This window comes from Medicago sativa, chromosome 5, assembly GCF_051527215.1.
Source record: "Medicago sativa cultivar Bolivia chromosome 5, Bolivia_mono, whole genome shotgun sequence".
NCBI classification, from domain to species: domain Eukaryota; kingdom Viridiplantae; phylum Streptophyta; class Magnoliopsida; order Fabales; family Fabaceae; genus Medicago; species Medicago sativa.
In genome coordinates, this window is record NC_140753.1 from 23606241 (window position 1) to 23627772 (window position 21532).

Sequence of the window (21532 nt, forward strand, 5' to 3'; positions counted from 1 at the left end):
GCAAGATGATCAGAATGTTCAAAACAACACTGATCAGAATGTTCAGGAGGATACAGATCAGAAAGTTCATAGAACTAGGAAGAAAAGAAGAAGGTTAGAAACCTATCCAGCATACAGAAGGAAGAAGGAGATGGATATCTTATGGAAGATAATGAAGCTCTTTCTCTTCCATCCCTGGAGTTATTTCAACAAGTTGCTGATCTTGCAAGAAAAGCAGTTCAGATTGCTGCTGGTGAGAATGAAGAATATCTTCAGAAAGAAGATGAAGTTGTTAAAGAAGAAAATGTGCAAGATGAGGTTGTATATCGAATAGAAGATGATGAGATACCTCAAGAAGCTCATATGGCTGCTTCAATCTCAGAAGATGATACTCAGAAGGTTGATGATGTATATCTTCAGAAGAAAGATGAAATTGATGTAGAAACTCCAGTGAATGCTGCTGAAGAAGAACATCAGAAGGTTGACACACCTCAGAATGTTTAAGAAAACCCTTCTGACCAAGATCAGAAAGTTGAAGAAAATACTGAGCAAGCTTCTAACAAAGTTGATAAAGACACTCAGGAAGATGCAGAAATCTTAGCTTCACAAATAATGAGTCAAGGAAATGCGCAAGTATAAAAAGATGAACACATGAAATTTTCATCTGGTTTTGATCTCAACATAGAAGATCTAAACTCATACTTCAACACTGATGTGTTTCAAGATACTCAGGATACAGTCCAGATTGTTCAAGAAACATCTGAAACTGATGATCAGAATGTTCAAAGTGACTGCAATTCAGAATGTTCAAGAAACATCTGAAATTGAAGATCAGAATGTTAAGGTGTCTGCAGATCAGAATGTTCAGGAAAATGCTCCTGATGCTGAAGCTACTCAATCCAAAAAATTGAAAGCTTCAAAGTTCATCCCTCTGTTTTCAAGCAAGGTATAAATCTTATACTTTGAGAAAATTGGTCAGCAAGAGCTATTACTCAAAGAACATTCAATAACTTTGGAAGGTTAGAGAATGTTGGATCAAACATCAAGGACCTTACTGGTCATAAGAACTGCACTCATATGATGCAAATAAGAGAATTATTTTTGCAAACTCAAGATTGAAGAAGATGGTCTGATCAAAAGACTTGTCTAAACAATCTCTGCATTCACTATGTAAAATAAGTGAAAGTGTTTGAGTATGTCGTTAATGTTGATCATATACCATGTTCTCAACATATTGTCTTTCAATCTCAACTACATGTTCTTGCAACATATGATTGAAGAACAAGAAGACTTCTCATATTCTATATGAATTGGCTTTCACACTCATATTCAAGCATTTTAAGATGCCTCTGAAAAAGTGAAGTGTATGAGAAGGATTGCCAAATCTTTGACATAAAGAATTTGACAACAATGAGGATCCTCCAACAATGGATCAAAACATCCCTGAAGAAACCTTCCAAGAAGTTACATACATTGCTAAAGTAGCTGTTCAGAAAGTTAATGAAGCTCAGAATGTTGAACAACTTCAAAAGGAAGTTGATGTTGCTGAGAATGGAAGTCATCAAGTTGATGCAATACCTCAAACATTGAGATTGCAACCAATAAGGTTTGGGAAGCTTATACAGCTACTGAAACATCACTTCAGAAAGTTGACACAGCTGCTGAAGATGGGAAAGTTGATGAAGTTCCTGCATAACAACTTCAGAAGGTTGATGAAGTTGAAGAAGCTTCTGGAGAAATACCCAGAAAGCTAACCAAGCAGAAAGCTTTTAGTGGAGAAAGATTCTTTAAATCTTCTACTGCTGAAACAAATTTCAAAATCTGAAGTTGATGTTACAAACATCATGGGTGAACTCCAGTTTGATGAACAAGAAATTGTTCTAGAATCTGATATGGGAAATGTTCCTGTGTCATTAAAAAAATCCAGATATGCATGATGTTGCTAAAAGCTCTGGCCACACACATGCTTAGTGAAAACACTACCACAAAGGAATCTGATGAGGATGAGCTAGCTGGAAATGAAGCTGGTTTTGATCTGAATATGGAGGAATTCAGCTCAGACTTCAATACAAATGACTTTGAGGACTCTCAAATGGAAAATGATGGAACAATTCCTTCAACTCAAGTTCAGAATGTTCATGAAAACATTCTTTATGAACAAAGCATTCCATCTGTTGATCATATGTCTCCAGATCCAGAAACATCTGGATATGTTAAAAGACACTCAGATCAGAAAGATGCAAAGACCAAGAAGAAGAGAAAGCTACTGATGATTAAGCTGCTTCAGAAGGTTATGCTTATTGATGCTTGGACTTCTCCATTCAGATGAGAAAGTATTTCAAAGAAAGAGAAACATGCTCTCTTCATTGAATCTCAAAGTGAGGGATATCATCGCATAAGGTACACATTTATTTGCACTAATAAATATGATGATTTAGTTTATGAAAATATCATTCCTCAAACATGATTTTAAATGAATCTTATGTTGGAATTAGCATTAGAAGATTTTTTATATTCTTGATCTTCATGTTGATGTTGTGTATAATCTTGTTATAATCTTCAAATATTGCTCTAAGGTTTGCATATTTTGTTCTTAAACTTATATTGGATTTGCTTTGAGCATAAAAATTTGTTTTAAGCATTGTTGAATAATTATCTTACTTTAATTGCAAAAATTGAAGACAAAGAAAAAGTTGTAAACATCAATGGCATATCAATATGTGTTTGTGCATAAATTTGCTGCATATACTTGATTGTAATAATGTATGTTTTCCACAAATTGTGTCAAAAATTGTTGCTTGTAATTGTTTTCTTTTAAAGAAACTATCTTGCATCAAATGATACTTTGAAGCATTTCAGCTTTTGAAAAAACTCAGCAATATTCTCCAACATGAGAATACTGTAGAGAGAGAAAGATCTTTTCAAAACTCTGATTTCACCGCTTCCACAAATACTTCATTTTCTCTCAATTTCAGAAATTGCTGAATAAGATCAATCGATCTTTGCTCTTTTAAAACTCAATTTAGATTAGATAATCATCTTCTAAATTATGAGCATGACTTTGTCAAAATGAAAAACTTATCTGCTATGACAATAAGTAAAAGAAAATAATTATTTTCTTAGAAAATCAAAAGATTTGAAATGTAATAGGATATTCATCTCTAAAATTTAGGGGGAGTTTTCTATACTTGCAGATATCAATCTTTTCGAAAACATTGAAACCAAGGACAAAAACATTTTCTTAAATCTTGAGAAAAATTTCTCATATTTTGAATATGTTGAAATGGTTGCATATGTTATCATTTTTCATGTCTTGTTTACACAACTGATTGAAATAATGATTGATCATGATCCTTGCATTATGTTTTAACTAAACCATGAGTTTAATATATGAATGCACTTGTGAATTACATGCAATGTCTTGTGATTCTTACCTTCCAAGATTATGTCACTTTTCCTTCATATCACCCCTAGTACTTTTTGATAGATGACAAAAGGGGGAGAGATATATATGATGGGATAAAAACCTAGGATGGGGAGACATATGTATTATGGGAGAGAAAAATCTAAAATGGATTTAATTAATGAAGAATGTTATGAATTAACCCTTTCCATATGTTGAGGGGGAGTTTAATTAGGTTGATAAGAATTAAACTCTTGCATGTGTTTAGGGGGAGTTTAATTGCATATCCATGAACATTCTTACATTTATTATTATATCCATCATAAAACTTAATATTTATTCAAAAGGTTTGTCATCATCAAAAAGGGGGAGATTGTTGAAGCAAAAATCTTTTTGATGAATGTTTTAATGATAACAAACCTAGTGGAATAAATAATAAGTTTTATGAATGGTGATCTACTGATGGTTGCACTTGAGTTTTTGTTAAAAGAACAGGAATCACATAGTGGATAAGCTAGAAGCCACCCACATTGATAAGTGCATCATATCTACTCAACAATGAAAGAATGAGTATATCATCAGTTGAAACAACAAAGATCACATCTCCATGAAGATTCATAGCTCAAGAATCATGATGGAAGAACTTGAATCATGCTGGAAAAACTTACATCACAAGCTGCACAAGAATGTGCAAGAAGTTATATGACAAAACTCACATTGAGTTTTATCCTATATGATTTGAAGATCCACCATGCATAAAGAAGATAAAAGGAAATATGCATACAAGTTAGGAAGATTCTCAGAACCTCCTCAAAGTATCACACTTCCAAAGCTTCTGAAGATAAGAAGTTCTGAGTTCAGAATGTTCATATGAACATAGATCAGAATGTTCATGTGAATGGAGTTAATCATGAACATTAACCCTGAATATATCCAGAAATAATAAAGGATTATTTCATGGATAAACAAGAATATTTAAAGTCATCAGTTACATGCAATGATGAACTAGAGGCAAAGAAATATTCTTTTGGACTTCAAAGAAAGAATCATCTTGTTTGTCAAAACAAATGATCTCTCATTTATATGCTTCAAGTAGTTCTTGAAGGAAATAAATAAACAACCTTCATAAGGTTCAAAGTGTTGAAGAACATCAGAATGTTCAGCACAGAGTACAACCATCATAAAGGAAGGAACCCAGAAGAAACATTCTGAAGTTCATATGTTTGAACCCAGAAGGAGTTCAGAAGGTTGTTCAGAAGGTTGCTCAGAAAGTTCATTAGAGCAAAACCATAAATCAATGTCCACATCAAGAACATGCAAGAACAGATGTGACATGAACATATCTTATGCAGACAATGATTTTGACTTTGGATCAAAAAATCATTAAATACATCTATGGTGATTAAAGGATTAATGGACTTTGATAGTTCTTGGTATTTGTGCATTCTTGAGTGATTAACCAAGACACAAACAAAGTTAAAACATACCTAGATACAAGAAATCAAAGAACATTTGCATTCATGAACTAACTCTGAGTTCAGAAAGTTAGTTCAGAATGTTGATCAGAGAGTTGATCAGAACGTTCTGATGATAGTTCAGAAGGTTGTTCATAAGCAAACCCAGAATCATCAAGAACGTGAAGAACATGCAAAGCACACTTGACATGAATAAAAGGTCCAGAAAAGTACATCTGCATGGATCTATCAACAATAAAGGCATGGACAAAGATTTATGTCAAAAGGATCTTTAATGTTCATCCAAGACTATGAACATTAAAGTACTAGGATTATTCCAATGAGAATATCATCCTAGATGTTGCATTCACTGCACTTCAGTCGTGTCTCTACTATTAGGATTGATTACATCAAAAGTAGTCTTACAAATCATCTTAAAGTAAGCACAAATGAAACATTCTGATGATCAGAATGTTCACTTCTGCACATGCTTCCAGCCATGAACAGTGTAGTTGGTAAAAAGAAGAAAAAGGTAACAAAAGGAGATCTTGCATCAGAGATAACTTGTACTCTGAACAAAATCAAGCAAATCTCCTAGAAGCATGGGCCTGAAGCTGCAGACCACTATCCTCTCTTTCCTGCACAAAGTCCAAGACAGATTTGGTTCACTTTATCCTACTTTTCCAGCAACTTTTGAAGCATATGGAGAAGCTACTTTTTGGAGGATAAAACTCAAACAAATCTCACATCACGTGCTGGGCAAGCCCAGAAATTCATCCAACATTCATCCATGATGAACCCAGATGAAGAACATCATGAATTTCCAACATTCTGATGAAGAACACATCAACATTCTGATGTTCATCCTGGGAACGCAACAACATTCTGATGGTCAGAATGTTCACCCAGATTTTCAAGTAAAAGCTTGTGGGGCCCAGGACACGTGGCATAACACCATTGGACACCCTACAACGGCTATTTGAGCCCAAAGACTCTATAAATACAGATCTAAGGCTCAGCAAAACTTGCACCTTGCCAAAGCATTCAAATAAACAACTTGAAGATTGTTTAAAAGCTCTTGCAACAGAAATTGATCAATGGCTAAGGCTTTTGTTTCCTTAGTGCACATCAATACTCTCTGTTATCTCTTGCCAAGATAACTTTCTCTTCACCCTCCTCTGTTTGATTCTCAAACATTCAAACTCCACACAAATTGCAAAGCATACAAGAAAACAACTTGATTTTGTTTGAAGCTTTTGCAAACTGAAATTGATCAATGACTAAGGCTTTCATTACTTAGTGCAAATCAATACTCTGTGTTATCTTCAAGATAACTTCTTCTTCTTTCTTCTTGTCTGTTTGATTCACAAACATTCAAACCTTCTTACAAATTGTAACAAAGTCTCTTCTAGCTTTAGGGGTACTAAAGTGTTAGTTTGAGCAAAGGTGTAAAAGTCTAAGTGGGTAACTTAGCAAGACGAAAAAGTCTCATCTAGCTTTAGGGGTACTAAAGTGTTAGTTTGAGCAAAGGTTGTAAAAGTCTAAGAGGTTATCTTAGCAACAAGGTGCAAGCCTGCTGAGGCTTAGAGAATACAGGGTTGTAAGTGTTCAGGTGAACACAGATTGTAAGGTGCAGGATTTGAGAGGTTATCTCAAGCATCATAGTGGAAACTCTCACAAGATTGTGAGGAGTGGACTAACCCACATTGGGTGAACCACTATAAACTTCTGTGTGTTCTTTCTCTTCCCTATACTCTTTACTTACTGCAAACACAAACACACACAAACACATTTACTTTGTTAAACTGTTTTTGCACTCAGACATCAGAACATTCTGAAGTCTGCTTTAAACTGTTTTTGCACTCAGACATCAGAACGTTCTGAAGTCTGCTATTAACTTAACTATTCCAAGTTTCCACTTGAGAATTAATTTTTAAGTTGCAGGATAATTTTTAAAGGGTCACAATTCAAACCCCCCCCTTTCTTGTGACTATTTTATCCACTTCATAGTTGTCCTAGTTCTTCCAAAAGGAATCCTTTTCTCTTCCCAACTACATACAAAGTTAAAGTTTTCAAGGAAGTCAACTTCCTTATATTGGGGGGAAAGCTTGATAATGAGTAGCAGTTGGTCAAATATAAACTCTGTAGAGCTTTCAGTTGTGTCAAACTATTAGGCAAGTTAAGGAGATGATAACAATTGTCTAATTTCAAAATCTGTAAATTCCACAATGTACATAAGGATTTTGGTAGAGTTTTGAACTTACCATCAGATAGATTCAAGTACCTTAGATATTTTAGACTACCAATCGAAGATGACAACTTTTTTCTTCTTTCAAAGTCGAGTACCCGTAAATAATAACATTTCAATACATGAGGTGAAAGTTGGTCAACATGCCTTAAACATGTCTTTAATGATTTCACAGTAGGTAACCGAACTGCATTGGTATCCCCTAAGGATTTCCTCTTATAAATTGAGAGGTGGCGGATTCTTTCAGACATACTAGGCACATCGTTGTCATCTGTAATGGAGCATACTTCGTCTGCAACATATTGAGCAAGATCATGAACAAGATCATGCATTTTGAAACTAGTTTTCCCAAATTCATCTATCTCAATATCTTGAAAAAATGATCTCCAGTATAACTCATTCCACACCTCATTGCCAATATCAACATCTTCCAACTTTTCATTTGACGAAATAAAGCCATTAGCCATCCAGAGTTCTATTAGAAAGTGTTTGCTTATTAGTTTATCTTTGGGAAATAGCGCACATAAGGCAAAACACTGCCTTAATTTTACTGGCAAATTCAAATAACTTAATCTCAAGGCAGCCATGACGGAATTATCACCTTGTAAATTCCATAGTTTGCTTTCCATGACATAGAGCCACTCATTTTCGTCTCTTTTGAAACGCAAGAGACTTCCTAGTGCTATTGCTGCAAGAGGCACTCCCACACACTTTTTAACTATCTCGTTCCCTATGACCACAAGCTTTGCACATTCTTCCTCATTTGGTCCAAAGGCTCGTTGTTTAAACAATTCCCAACAATCATTGTCACATAGTTTTGATAAATTATGAGAAGGCACTGTTCCCATGGTTGCTGCTACCTTTGGAAGGCGAGTTGTTACTAAAACTGAAGCACCCTTGCCTCCACAAGCCAATACAGATCTCAATCTTTGCCAATTCTCTGATTCGTCGTCCCACACATCATCCAACACAAGCAAATATCTTTTTCTTTGTAGCAAATCCAAAAGTTTTCTTTGCAACGGCTCTAGATCTAATTCCTCACAAGCATGACCAGATGTAGATTCTATGATGGCTTTTGTCATTCTTTTCAAACTGAAATCTTCTGAAACACATACCCAAATTCTTAGATCAAAGTGGTTGACTACACTCTCATGATTGAAGATAAGTTGGGTCAATGTTGTTTTTCCAATTCCACCGACACCGACAATTGGATAAACTGATAAATCCTCGAAACTAGAACCATCACTAACCAAAAACTCTACAATTTTATTCTTATCTTCATCTCTTCCATAAGCTTGAGGTTGAGTAATAATTGAGGTGGTTTGACGCCAGTCAAGGACTCCGCTTCTCCTCTCTCTGACTATCTCGATCAAATGAAACTTACTCCTTTCGTCTGCTATCTCATCCAGTCTCTCCCTTATGATCTTCATTTTCTTAGCAATTTTGTAACGGAAAACAACATGTTTTGGATTTAAAGAGGATAAGCAAGAACTTTGTACCTTGTGTGATGGTCCACACTGGAATCCTCCATGTTCCATCTCCAGTGCTTTGGTGGCACATTCGTCCAAGATGTCATCGAGGACGTGAGCAGCATCTTTGAGCTTAAGCAGCCAATCCTTGATGGCTCTGTTTGAGAATTGCTTCTCCTCAGCATCTTCAAGTGTAGCCTTGATTGTAGTTAGCAAGCTGGAAAGACTTTTTAATTCACGATCGATGCTTAGAAATAGGCCAAGCTCCTTTCTAATGAGTTTGCTCAAATTATCTATTACAATTTCAATGACAGCCTCAGCCATTTTTCAAGTGAATTCTAACTCAAGAATGTAGATGGAAAATAGTAGTAGGTTTGGTTGAGAAATGAAGTGGTATTATCAGAAAACAAGATTGACAAGGAATGAGTGGTAGGAGATGTTTTGGTTCCACTTTGTGAAGTCAACAACTGATCCACTATTATTATTATTATTATTATTATTATTATTATTATTATTATTATTATTATTATTATTATTATTATTATTATTATTATTATTATTATTATTATTATCATTATCATTATCATTGTCATTGTATCTACTTTTTATTGTTACTTGATTGAAATTTCAAGGAAACAGAGAAGAAAATGACAAGGGAGACAAAAAGAATCAAGGTTAAAACTTCACACTGAGATACTAACAAGCTTGAATTTCTTTCTAATTATTTGAATCATGAATGTGTTGGTTAATTTTTTTTCTACAAAAATTTCAATTTTAAATAGTAAAGTATTATGACTATCTCTATAATAATATAATAGAGTTTAATTTGTATGCACCATCTGTGTTCAGTTGCTTTACACACGCACTCAGTAACATGTTGCCACGTCCTTTAATGAATATTATACAAATAAATAGGAAAAAGATCCAAAAATTCAAGATCGAGATCCACTTATTCACTTTGTCATACATTTTCATGGGACCTTTTTGTTCAACAACAGTGTTAAGTTGTTTTCTTTGATGCCCTAGAGATGGATTTTCCTCTTCAAGCTGAGGCATTTGTTTTTACCTTTCCTCTTTCCCTTGGTGCTCAGAGGCTTGTCTCGTTGTTAATCTCTCCATTCTTCCTCCCATGCTAGCCCTAACCCCAAGCATATTTAGAGCAAAACTCAATCATGAAGAAAGAAGATGGACTCAAAGATATAAAACTGAATTATGATTCATTGCCCCAGAATTGTACAAGAGGTTATATACACTTGATTAGTGACAGCTCATTCTAACTGTCATAACTAACTACATGTAAGCTAAATGCAAGTGAAATTACAAATGAAGTTAAGCTATCTAGAGTGTGACTTGTATTGCAAGTTAAGTATCTTGTGCTTCATATATTGTCTTCTCTTCCTCTTTTCTATTTATTTCTGATACATATCATAACATGTAAACGAATAAGACCAATAGTAATCATTGATCTTTTTATACAATTTTTTATCTAATCAGAATTTGTAGAACTACTTTGCAAAGTAAAGCTTCTAATATTTGAAGAGGAAGAAGCATTTCTATAGAGCTTTGGATAATCAGAAAATGCTTCAGCCCCCTGCAAATCAAAAGGCAAATACTAATTGTTTATTGTGTAAATGTTGTTTGAAAGCATTGGAAAATGAAAGACCATGTAAATGTAGTTTGAATGATAATTTATATATTTAGTTTCTAAATACTAGCCGCTTTTATGCCTCCTTCTATGGCTTTGACGTGTTTTTTCCTAAAGTAGACACAATAATAAATACAGAAGAATCAGTTTTTAAGAAGAAAACAAAAGATGAGTACATGTTTGGATAGTCATGAGGCTTAGAAACAGATAAATACAAAAGATTGAAATAAATAAAAAGAATTAACTTTCTCCTGCTTAAAGAACAAATACAAGAACAAAACATAATCTGGGCCACAATCTATACGATTTCAATATACACCCTACAAACATAAAATGTTAAAACATAGAAGTCTGAAACAAAGAATGATATGCTTTTCTTTTGACAACCTTGCTCTAGAGTATGCTTTTCTTTTCTTTTGCAATGATGTTTGTTATCATGTGTAACTAAACCTCTATTGATTAGGATTTCTAGATGAACGACTATTTATTTGTTGAATTCAAGTATAAAGGAATTTCTTTATTCATTCCTGAACTATGTTTTCTATGTTTTGTATTTTCCAATGCTTTTCAAGACTAGGTCCGACAAACCTAGACCATTGAACTGATATCAGGTTACGAGATTAACAACCTCTAATTTCTCCGAATAATAACATATGAATAAGAACGTTTGATTTACTAGGGTTCCTAAGGACTAAATCCAACGAAGAAGACAGAGGAGATTCATAGAATCCTAATCACCATTAAACATCTAATTCAACCCCTTTTAATTTTCTGCAATCAAACTACTACTCTTATTGTGTAAACAATTTAAACTTGCAAAACCTTATTCTTTTTTTTTTTTACTATTTTTAATCAATAAATTTTGTTAATTGCTTAGTCACCAAAGGTCATGTCCCCTCAATCTCATGCACAAGATGCTAACAATAAATTCTAAGAGAACAAACAATTATATCGTCTATGATGGTACCAAATAGTCACATCCAATCACAGGCATAATATTTTTACCAGCACAAGGTAAAATCGTTACTAAACGTAGCTTGTAAGCCAAAATATCACTAGCTCCCCGCAAGAAGGATCCTTTTAATGGAAACAAATTGGCTCGTCGCGAACATTCCAAATAAAAGACTCTCCAACGAGCATCAATGTCATTTGTCTCTACGAGCGCAATTCTTCTCGAATTAACCAGCTCCCTGCGAGCATATTACAAAAAACGGCTCCAAGTCGAACATCGAATTCACTAGCTTCTTGCAAGAACAAATCCTTATACGAGCACAATTCTTAACGAACCACCAATCCTTGTTACTCCTAAAACTTGCAGTTTTCGCACAAATCACAAGTGTTAGGCGAGCACCACACTCCTTATAACTTAATCCCCACGATCATAATATCTATCCTCGCATAGGATCTAACTATTGCTCGAATTCATCACATTAGAGCAACAACTTGGGGGCTATTGTTCTGGAATGTCCAAAGGCCTATGCTCGCAATAGTCCAAGCTCAATAAAACAGGCCCAATCCATCATTGGGCCAATCACTTACTTCACACCCCCTCCTCGCGAGGGGGATGCTCGCAGCAACACAGTGCCCCAATTCAAACATAATTTATAACGGTCGTCATGATTGCCATTCTATAACGCTCGACAATTACGGTTCATGCAACTGCCGAGCAACAACTCTATATAAGGGGACTTTACACTGTCTCCAAAGGTACGATTTATTCTATCCCATATCTCATAAGTTGGCTTAAGCGGTAGAGTATTTGCAGGTACACCCCTCCCCTTTCCCCCCGTTTCAAGCTCGTACGAACAACATACTCACCGCATTGGATGTCATTCTACTCATCAGATAAAATCATGTTTCTATCTCTCCATGTACGACTGTGAGTGCATCTCTATTCTAGTTCAAGCATATTTTGGTTTTATCTATACTATATAGAAAGAAAATAGTCCATTTTGGGCTGCCTTTTTCTACTCCCAAAATTACCTTCAACTTTCAACACAAATAACTCGTATAACAAATAAATAAGAGTAAATTCAAATATTAAAAAAAAAAAGTGTAACTAAGCCCAACCCTTATTGTCCATGATATATCAGTCTTTTTTCCTTATCTTTTATTCTTTAAAAAAGATAATGGGTGGGAGTGAATTCAAAATAAATAAAAAAGTGAAACAAACACGATATTAGTATCTTTTATCCTTTAAAAGGTATAACAAACTAGTATATCTATACTTACTATATATAAAGAAAATATGAGATTTTGTGCTGACTTTTCATCATCTCAATTATACTCTTAAACAATTTTCTGTAATAACGATTGTTGTTGGTGACATTAAAAGGATAAAAATTTGGATTATAATTTTTGTTATATTGTTGGTTTCATTGAAATAGATAAACATGATTAGTTTAATTTGTTATAATTTGAATTTGAAAGCAACAAACATTTATATTTATATTTATACTTTTAATCTAAATCAAAATTTCATAAAAGAATATCGTTCATACATTTTCAAACGTTAGTACAATAAAAAGATAGGGAAGGCGGGCATGTATCTTTTTGCTAGTATAAATAATTTACTTATTTATGTACTCATTATATATATATATATATATATATATATATATATATATATATATATATATATATATATATTTTGAGGGAACATTATATATTATTGTTATTATTTTATCTATCTGCACGAGACCCACGAGGGGCTTTTGTTTATAGTCGTTCATAAATTCTTTGATTGTACTATAATCTTTCCCACGAGGAGAGTAATCTTTACCTCGAGTATCATTAAATAATTTGTGTATCTTGATGAGCTTTTGATTGTATTTGTACTATGCTTTTGATTTTTTTGTTTTTTAAAGGACTATGCTTGTACTATTTGTGTATCTTCAAATAACATTTTGCGGTTTGGATGAAATATGAAATAAGCGTCATACTAAAATTCAAAATTTAGTAATGCTAGGTGAATGAAGGGACGACTATTTAAGGACAATTAACCATAGAAAAATAACAAAATTAGTTAATGCATTTAGTACTTTAATATTAAAAACAATAAATATGAAGTCAATTTTGTCAAAACTATAAACTTAATGTTAAATCCAAAATTCAAGTTCCTGCGAGCTAAACTCAGTTGGTACTAAAGACAATATATAATATATGCAAGGTCTGATGTTCAAACCTTGGATACCATAAAAAAAAATACAAAATTCAAAACTATTACATTTTTATAATCCAAAAAAATAAAATAAAAAACCATAATTTTTTAGTGCAATAAAAAAACTTCAAACTTAGTTTAACAATATTAAATATTAGTTCTGTTGTCCTCGTGAGCTTAGCTCGGTGTTGGTAGGACAATGTTTAATATATGCAAGATCCGGGGTTTAAAATGTCTCGTGACAACGACAAATTTTTTTTGTTTTTTTAATTAATAAAGTTCGATATAAATTGGGGGTGTTACTTTCAAAGTTCATAGATAGATAGATTCTGTATTATAAATTACAGGTAGGTGAAGAATTCATAGTAGGTGAGACCTCTCAGTATAACAAATAACAAAAACTCTACAAATCAAAATAACCACCATACCCAACATAAACCGATTGAAGAATGGTCATATCATAAACCGCACAAACAAAAGGTATATAAAAGACTCTTATTCATCTGCATTTTTCTATGGCTTCTTCCAATAAGTTCTCCAACCTTTTTAGACTGTAAGGAGATTTAGTGCACGATGTTTGCAGAGAACTTCATTGTTAAAAACTCTAAAGCAAGTCTATAAATATCGTGCACTGAATCTCTTTTACACTCAAATAATAGGTTTAAAAAATTTATGTTTCTGATTCAACATCAGATAATCATATCCATTCAAATCCATCTTCCTCCACCCTTCATTTTTTGGTTGCCTTCGAGTTTCAATTAGTGTTTCGTTTCATGAATCATTTTTTTATGTGTTTTTTTCTCTTGATCAGTTTTGGTAAAATGTTTGATCGGTTGAGTCGTCCCTTTCTGGGTTTGTTAGATGTTAGTTTGATCTGCTGCATCTCTCGATCAAAATTTAGGTTTTCTTTTGGTTTGATTGTGAATGTTGCTAGAAAGGGAAGAAATGGGTATTTAGGTAACAAATTTGTTCTTTGGTTTTCTTTGTTGATTGAGCTAAAAACAACACCTTCCGACAACCAAAAGGCAGTAGCTGTAGAAAGGAATGAAGAACATAGTATTTTTTAAGACTAAGGGTGTTAAACATTTGCTTTAATTTAATTAGGGTTTTAGCTCGATGGAACATCATAGAAGGAAGTCAAGCTGAAAAAATAAATAAAAGACACGAGCAAATTCAGTTTAGAAGTACATATGCTGGAAAAAAAATTCAGCAACGCATTGAACCTCAAAATCAGTTTAGTTTGGTTCTTGTAAACTTTGCTATTTGGTTATGGCTAAATGTTTTGTTGTTGAGTGCACTTTTTGTATTAAACCCTTTTATTTTGCAGAAAAGCACAAGAGTCATTTGATGGAACTTATTCATAAGAGACACATGACCCATCATGTATTTAAAATAGATATCGAGAGATCAAATCATGCATCCAAGTATAGATTGGATGCGTACGTAAGTGGAGAGTATTTCACTTGCAAACAAACTTTTGACCGTAAAAGAGATTCAGTGCACGATGTTTGTAGACTTGCGTTAGAGTTGCTAACCATACAGGTCTCCACCAAAACACGCCATCCCTCATTCTTACCAGTAAGTCCTCCAATTTTTATGAGTTTGCTTTGGAAAAAAAATTTGTGGGTTTGTGATGAAAATGCTATTATTTCACTTCAAAAATAGTTTAACTTAAATTAGGATACACACTTTTGGAATTTCTTATGAAAGAAATGAAAATTGAAAGAAAAAAAATATTTGTTTTTGTATTTTTAAGTTTGTACTTTGAGCTATGAATATATGTGTGTTGTTATAGAGGTATATAAAATCATTAATAAAGTTGATTTAATGTTCGTGTTATAGACTTTTATGAATATTTTTGTTGTTGTAATATGGTGGAATGTTTTTGTTTTTATGGATTTTTATAAATACGGTGAAATGGTTTTGTTATGTGCTTTTAAAGAATCACACACAAGAGTTGTTTGATGGAGTTTATTGGAAAGGCTCAAATGGCACCTCCTATGTTTCAGGTACAAAATGAAGGACCAGATGATGCACAGAGTTTAGGGTGCACTCTGTTCGTAGGTGGGAAGGTTTTCACTCTCCGAGAGACTTTTTGCCGTTTAAAAGATTTGGAGCATTAGACTTCTAAACTTGTTTTAGAGAGTACTAGACAGCTAAATATCCCCTACAACCCAGCTCATTCATACTCGTAAATCCTCGAAAGATGAAAAAAGTGATGAAATGAAAAAAAAGCATATGAATCCTTTTTCTTCACGTTTGAATGATTAAATGACATAAGAAGAAAAGTCTTATGTAAAAGGATACAAGTGTCAAGTTTCATTGCAAAATAGGATGCCAAATTTAAGTGGAAATGGAATGCAAAAGATATTTGATCTCTTCTGTATGTTTTAAGTACTTGTAAATATGAATACTAGTTTTAAGTGGCAAATACAAAAAAAAAACGTATTTTATGTTTTTGTAGAGGGAATTTCATGTTACTTTTTTAAAGGTTTATTTGCTTTCAGATTATTTTATCTTCTCACACATTTATGTAATTCGAGGAAGACCCTTTTAGTAACAGTAAAGTTGATATCTTGTAACTTTCAAATCTTGAAAACAATTTCTCTTATTCTTTTATTTTTTTTAAGAAGGAAAACAATTTCTCTTCTTATGTTATGGTTGCAAGACTTTCTGACTTCACTAAGTGGTTGCTAGCTTCTTACACAGATTTATTGTTATTCTCTCATACTAGATTTTCCATAGCTTAAATGCAGTTGAATCTAGTGGAGATATAATATAACTTATTATTGTGGATGTATTTGTTGTTTGGACAAATGAGCATTAGTATGCTAATAATATCTACCGGTAACAAAAGACTTGATGCAATTAGAAATCTGAGAGAGAAAATTGAGAATTCTCTTATTGAAAATGAGTTAGATTACAAACTTATACAGCCACTAACTAATGAAACGAATTGCTAACTAACTCCAAGTATAAAGATAACTAACTAACAGAAAGTTGACTCGATAACTTGTCGTAGAAGGAAGTCATATAGCTTCCTTTTGTACTTCTGAACTGCAGCAAATATTTCAACAATGGGCAAACAAAGTATTTTTTTGAAAAACTGTTCCATTAAATAAAATAAAAATAAGAAGACAAAAATTAAAAACCAAACATAGCAGGATCTATAAAAAAAAAGCTTGAAAAATATCGAAATATGTTATTATGCTAACAGGGAAATTCCTGCACTCTGTAGTTATTTATATCATACTTTCTCAAAAATGGAGAGCACATTAAACTTACATAAGGATTAATGCTATTCACCTAAAAGCAAAATAAAAACAAACTTCTCCCAATTTTATGCCAAAATTTCAAAGAGACTGGATCCTTGCATCAACGCTTCCTTCGTGCAGAAATTTTCCATTCATGTAGTCTACATCTGAATAATATCACTTTTACAAATGCTGTGCATAAACTCTGTATCCAAACTATAGATATAAATAAATCAGAGACTCAGGAGAAAGGAAATTGACAAAGAAAAAAGTGAACAAAATGGAGTATAATAATACAAAATGTTTGCTACTTACCAATGTCATAACCAAAGAGAATATCACCAATTCCAACAGAGAAAGCAAGGCTGAAGATTCTTCCATGACAGAACATTTTTGAAAGCATACATTAAAGCCTCTTGTATGCCTCCTTCTATGGCTTTGACATGTTCTTTTCCTAAAGTAGACACAATAATAAATACAGAAGAATCAGTTTTTAAGAAGAAAACAAAAGATGAGTACATGTTTGGATAGTCATGAGGCTTAGAAACAGATAAATACAAAAGATTGAAATAAATAAAAAAAAAATTAACTTTCTCATGCTTAAAGAACAAATTCAAGAACAAAACATAATCTCGGCCACAATCTATACTCTTTCAATATGCATCCTACAAACATAAAAAGTTAAAACATAGAAAATCTGAAATAAAGAATGATATGAATAATAAAATCCAACAAAACAAAAACCTTACCTTTTACTAGGGTTGAACAAAGATGGCACCAACAAATCTAAATGATACCTACCAAACCCAAAATTACAATGCTTCAAAACGAGGTTTACTGCTCTTGCTATTACTTCAAAATGGCACCAACAAATCTCCTATGCATATGGGACCCATACAGTGGGAGAATGGTTTCTCCCGTGAGTGGAAAGCATAATATATGCATACACATATGAAGTTGCATTTGAGAGATCTAAAACCAATCTGCAGAGTAAATTCTTGCTCTTTATCCGTAGAACATTCTGATGTTTTCTACGTCAATGCATTGAATGTGAGCTATTTTTGGCCAATCCTCACCTGTTTTCTCTTTACACCGTTTCTCTAACTCACTGCAACTGTAAATACTCAAACGTTTCAGACCAGTAAGGCATTGAATGCTCATTGGAAGGCACATCAGCTTTGGACACTGAGAAATATTTAATTCTTGAAGCAAACTTAGGTTTCCTAACCAGTCAGGTATGGATGCAAGATTTGGAAGATCACACAATGTCAGCGATTGAAGGGAAGTCATATGCTGTAAACTCTCATGCAAAACTTCTATTTCTGAGCAACTTTGGATCACCAATTTCTCAAGACAAGTGAGGTATTGAAAACTTTCAGATAGATTGAACTTTTGGTACTCCACAATACTCAATATCTTAAGAGAGTGCAGCCCTTGTAATACTTCATCTGTCAATGACTTGAGGTTTTCACATGCAGCAATACGTATTTCTTGGACAGCACTAAGGTTAATGATTTCAGTTGGGAAGCTTTCAAGTGTGGAAAGCATACAAATGTCAAATTGTTTTAGAGAATTGAGGTTTCTTAGCATCCCATCTGGAAAGCAAGTTAGTGCTTCATTGCCACTGAACATAAGGGATTCAAGACTAACGAGTTTTTGAATTGAACTTAGTAAACCCGTATTGCATTTTCCGCTTATACGCATATCAATGAGAGATGGAAGGCAAGGCAAGCCCAACAATTTAGGGCATTCAATAATTTGCAATTGAGAAAGGTGTGGGAGCATGTTTTCTCTATCATCCCTTGATAAAATTATCAGGTTTGGCAGCTTCACTAGATCCAGTTTTTCTAGACATATAAAACCTCCTGCAACTCCATCATCGCATGACTCCTCGTCTAAGTATTTTACATGACTCATGTTAGATACTGTTAGACTCTTGAGGGATGGTAGCTTCCCCAAATGCGGAAGGTGTAAACAACTTTTGCAATGCACAAGTTGTAAACTAGTTAAATATTTTAGAGTAGGACTAGACATCCATTCTGGGAAACAGGAACCGGTATATCCTCGAACACCCAGACTTCGAAGTTGCTGAGTTTGAGGTTGAAGCACTTCAAGAATCTCCTCAACATTTTCCTGTAATTGTGACTCTGCATTTCTATCCCATGACAATTCCAACTTGTCCACGCACTTGCTTGACATATTAGCTTCTGCGGCATTCATTACACTTTTAACTCTCTCCAAGTGCTCAATGTGAAGGTCCCCTTGAAGGTTCATCTGTCCTAATTCTGATAAAAGAAAACCTTTTTTCATGCCAACTACATATAGTGTTAAAGTTTTCAAGGATGCCAACATCCTTACATGCGGGGGCAAACTTGATAGTGAATAGCAGCCTCTCAAATATAGATGTTGTAGAGCTTTCAAGTGTACTAGACTATTAGGTAACTTTTGGAGATTTTGACAGTTGTTTAACTTTAAAATCTGCAAATTCCACAACTCACATAAGGATTCTGGAAGAGTTTTGAAATTTCCCCAAGAAAGATTCAAGTACCTTAGATATTTTAAACGACCAATTGAAGACGACAACTTTTCTTTTCTCTCGAAGTCAAGCACTCGTAAAGAATAACATCTCAATACATGGGGTGAGAGTTGGTCAACACAATTTATGCATGTTTTTAATGATTCAACACAGTGTAACCTAATTGAACCAACTTCCTCAAACATGTTCCACCTGCAAATTGAGAGATGACGGACTCTTTCAGACATACTAGGTATGCCACTATCATTTGTAATGTGACAGACCTCTTCTGTGATAGATTGAGCAAGATCATGAACAAGATCATGCATATAGAAATATGCAATTTGTCCAAATTCATCTGTCTGAGTATCTTGAAAAAATGATCTACAGTATAACTCATTCCACGCCTCATTACCAATATCCTCTGCTTCCAACATTCCATTGGATGGAATAAATCCATTAGCCATCCAAAGATCAATTAGTAACTGCTTGCTTATTCTTTCATCTTTCGGAAATAGTGCGCAGAAGGCAAAACACTGTCTCAATTTTACCGGCAAATTCAAGTAACTTAATCTCAACGCAGGCATGACAGAATTCTCGCCTTGTAAATTCCATAGCTTACTTTCCTTGACATAGAGCCATTCCTTTTCTTCTCGTTTAAACCGCAATAAACTTCCCAGTGCTTTTGCTGCGAGAGGGACTCCCCTACACTTTTTTACTATCTCCTTCCCTATGACTGCAAGATCTGACCGTTCAGCCTCTGTTGGTCCAAATGCTCGTTGTTTAAACAATTCCCAACAATCAGTCTCAGATAGCAATGATATATCATGAAAGGGCATTGTTCCCATGATTGCTGCAACCTTTGAAAGACGAGTGGTTACCAAAACCGAAGCACCCTTGCCTCCACAAGCCAATACATATCTCAATCTCTCCCAATTCTCTTGTCCATCATCCCATACATCATCCAACACCAGCAAATATCTTTTTCTTCGTAGCAAATCCAACAGTTTTCTTTGCAACGGCTCTAGATCTAAATCCTCACAAGCATGGCCAGATGCAGCTTCTATGATGGCTTTTGTCATTCTCTTCAAACTGAAATCTTCTGAAACACATACCCAAATTCTTAGCTCAAAGTGGTTGACTACCTTCTCATGATTGAACACAAGTTGGGCAAGTGTTGTTTTCCCAAGTCCACCTAAACCGACAATTGGATAAACTGATAAATCCTCAAAACTAGAAGCATCATCAACCAAAAAGTCTACAATTTTATTATTTTCTTCATCTCTTCCATAAACTTGAGGTTGAGTAATAATTGAGGTGGTTTGTCGCCAGTCAAGGACTTCGAATCTCCTTTCTCTTACTATCTCAGTCAAATGAAACTTACTCCTTTCTTCAGCTATTCCATCCAATCTCTCTCTCATCCTCTTCATTTTCTTAGCAATTTTGTAATGGAAAGCAACATTCTTAGGATTTAAAGAGGATAAGCAAGAGCTTTGTACCTTGTGTGATGGTCCATACTTGAATCCTTTGTACTCCAGTTCTAGTGCTTTGGTGGCACACTCGTCCAAGATGTCATCGAGGATGTGAGCAGCATCTTTGAGCTTAAGCAGCCAATCCTTGATAGCTTTGTTTGAGAATTGCTTCTCCTCAGCATCTTCAAGTGTAGCCTTGATTGTAGATAGCAAGCTGGAAAGGCTTTTCAATTCACGATCGACACCTAGAAATAGGCCAAGCTCCTTCTGAATGAGTGTGCTCAAATTATCAAGGACAACTTCAATGACAGCCTCAGCCATGATTCAAGTGAATTCCAACTCACAGAATGTAAATGGAATAGAGTTTGTTTTGTTGAGAAATGAATATCAGAAACGAAGACTAACAAAGTGTAAGTGGTAGGAGATGTTATGGTTTGAGTTTGTGAAGTCAACAGGTGACCCACACTGATTAATGTATCTTTGAAATTTTGCACAAAGTTGCTCAAGTCTCTATCTACTTTTTATTGTTATTTGATTGAAATTTCTTGGAAACGACTACAAGGAATTTACATGTTAGAAAATTATAACAAGGTTGAAACTTCACTGATATAACAATCTTGAATTTTCTTTCAAATTATTTGAATCAAGAATGTGTTGGTTGATTTCCTTCCACTAAAATTTCAAATTACCAAAATAAAGTACTATCTCTATAACATAATAGTAATAATATAATGAGCAAGTTAATTGAAATTAAGACAAAAGAAAGAAATAATGTTGAGTAGATGATTCATACCCACATAGGAAAGAGTTTAATTTGTATGCATCAATGTAAAATTATTTTACACATGCATCCAATCATACGTTGCCACATCATTCAATGAATATAACCAGTCATATGCTTTCAAACACATTACAAGATGTGGCAACAAATGA

The 21532-nt window shown here is 33.9% G+C and overlaps 1 long non-coding RNA gene and 2 pseudogenes across 4 annotated transcripts; 1 reads left to right on the plus strand and 2 right to left on the minus strand.

Annotated features, from left to right (window-relative positions):
• Positions 1 to 6826: 6826 nt before the first annotated feature.
• On the minus strand, positions 6827 to 9010 carry LOC146921155 (putative disease resistance protein RGA3 pseudogene; annotated as a pseudogene). The gene is made up of 2 exons (XR_015011114.1): positions 7121 to 9010; positions 6827 to 6887 (listed from the first exon to the last, which is right to left on the minus strand). The product of XR_015011114.1 is annotated as a putative disease resistance protein RGA3 pseudogene (transcript).
• Positions 9011 to 13672: 4662 nt separating this feature from the next.
• LOC146921156 (uncharacterized) lies at positions 13673 to 15948 on the plus strand. The gene is made up of 3 exons (XR_015012030.1): positions 13673 to 13838; positions 14686 to 14936; positions 15368 to 15948. It is a non-coding gene; the product is annotated as an uncharacterized LOC146921156 (long non-coding RNA).
• Positions 15949 to 16540: 592 nt separating this feature from the next.
• On the minus strand, positions 16541 to 21093 carry LOC146921157 (putative disease resistance protein RGA3 pseudogene; annotated as a pseudogene). 2 transcript variants are annotated; one of them, XR_015012028.1, is made up of 3 exons: positions 17362 to 21093; positions 16928 to 17066; positions 16541 to 16817 (listed from the first exon to the last, which is right to left on the minus strand). The product of XR_015012028.1 is annotated as a putative disease resistance protein RGA3 pseudogene, transcript variant X1 (transcript). The 2 variants fall into 2 exon arrangements; XR_015012029.1 differs by having other exon boundaries at positions 16541 to 16828; positions 17362 to 21035.
• Positions 21094 to 21532: the final 439 nt, after the last annotated feature.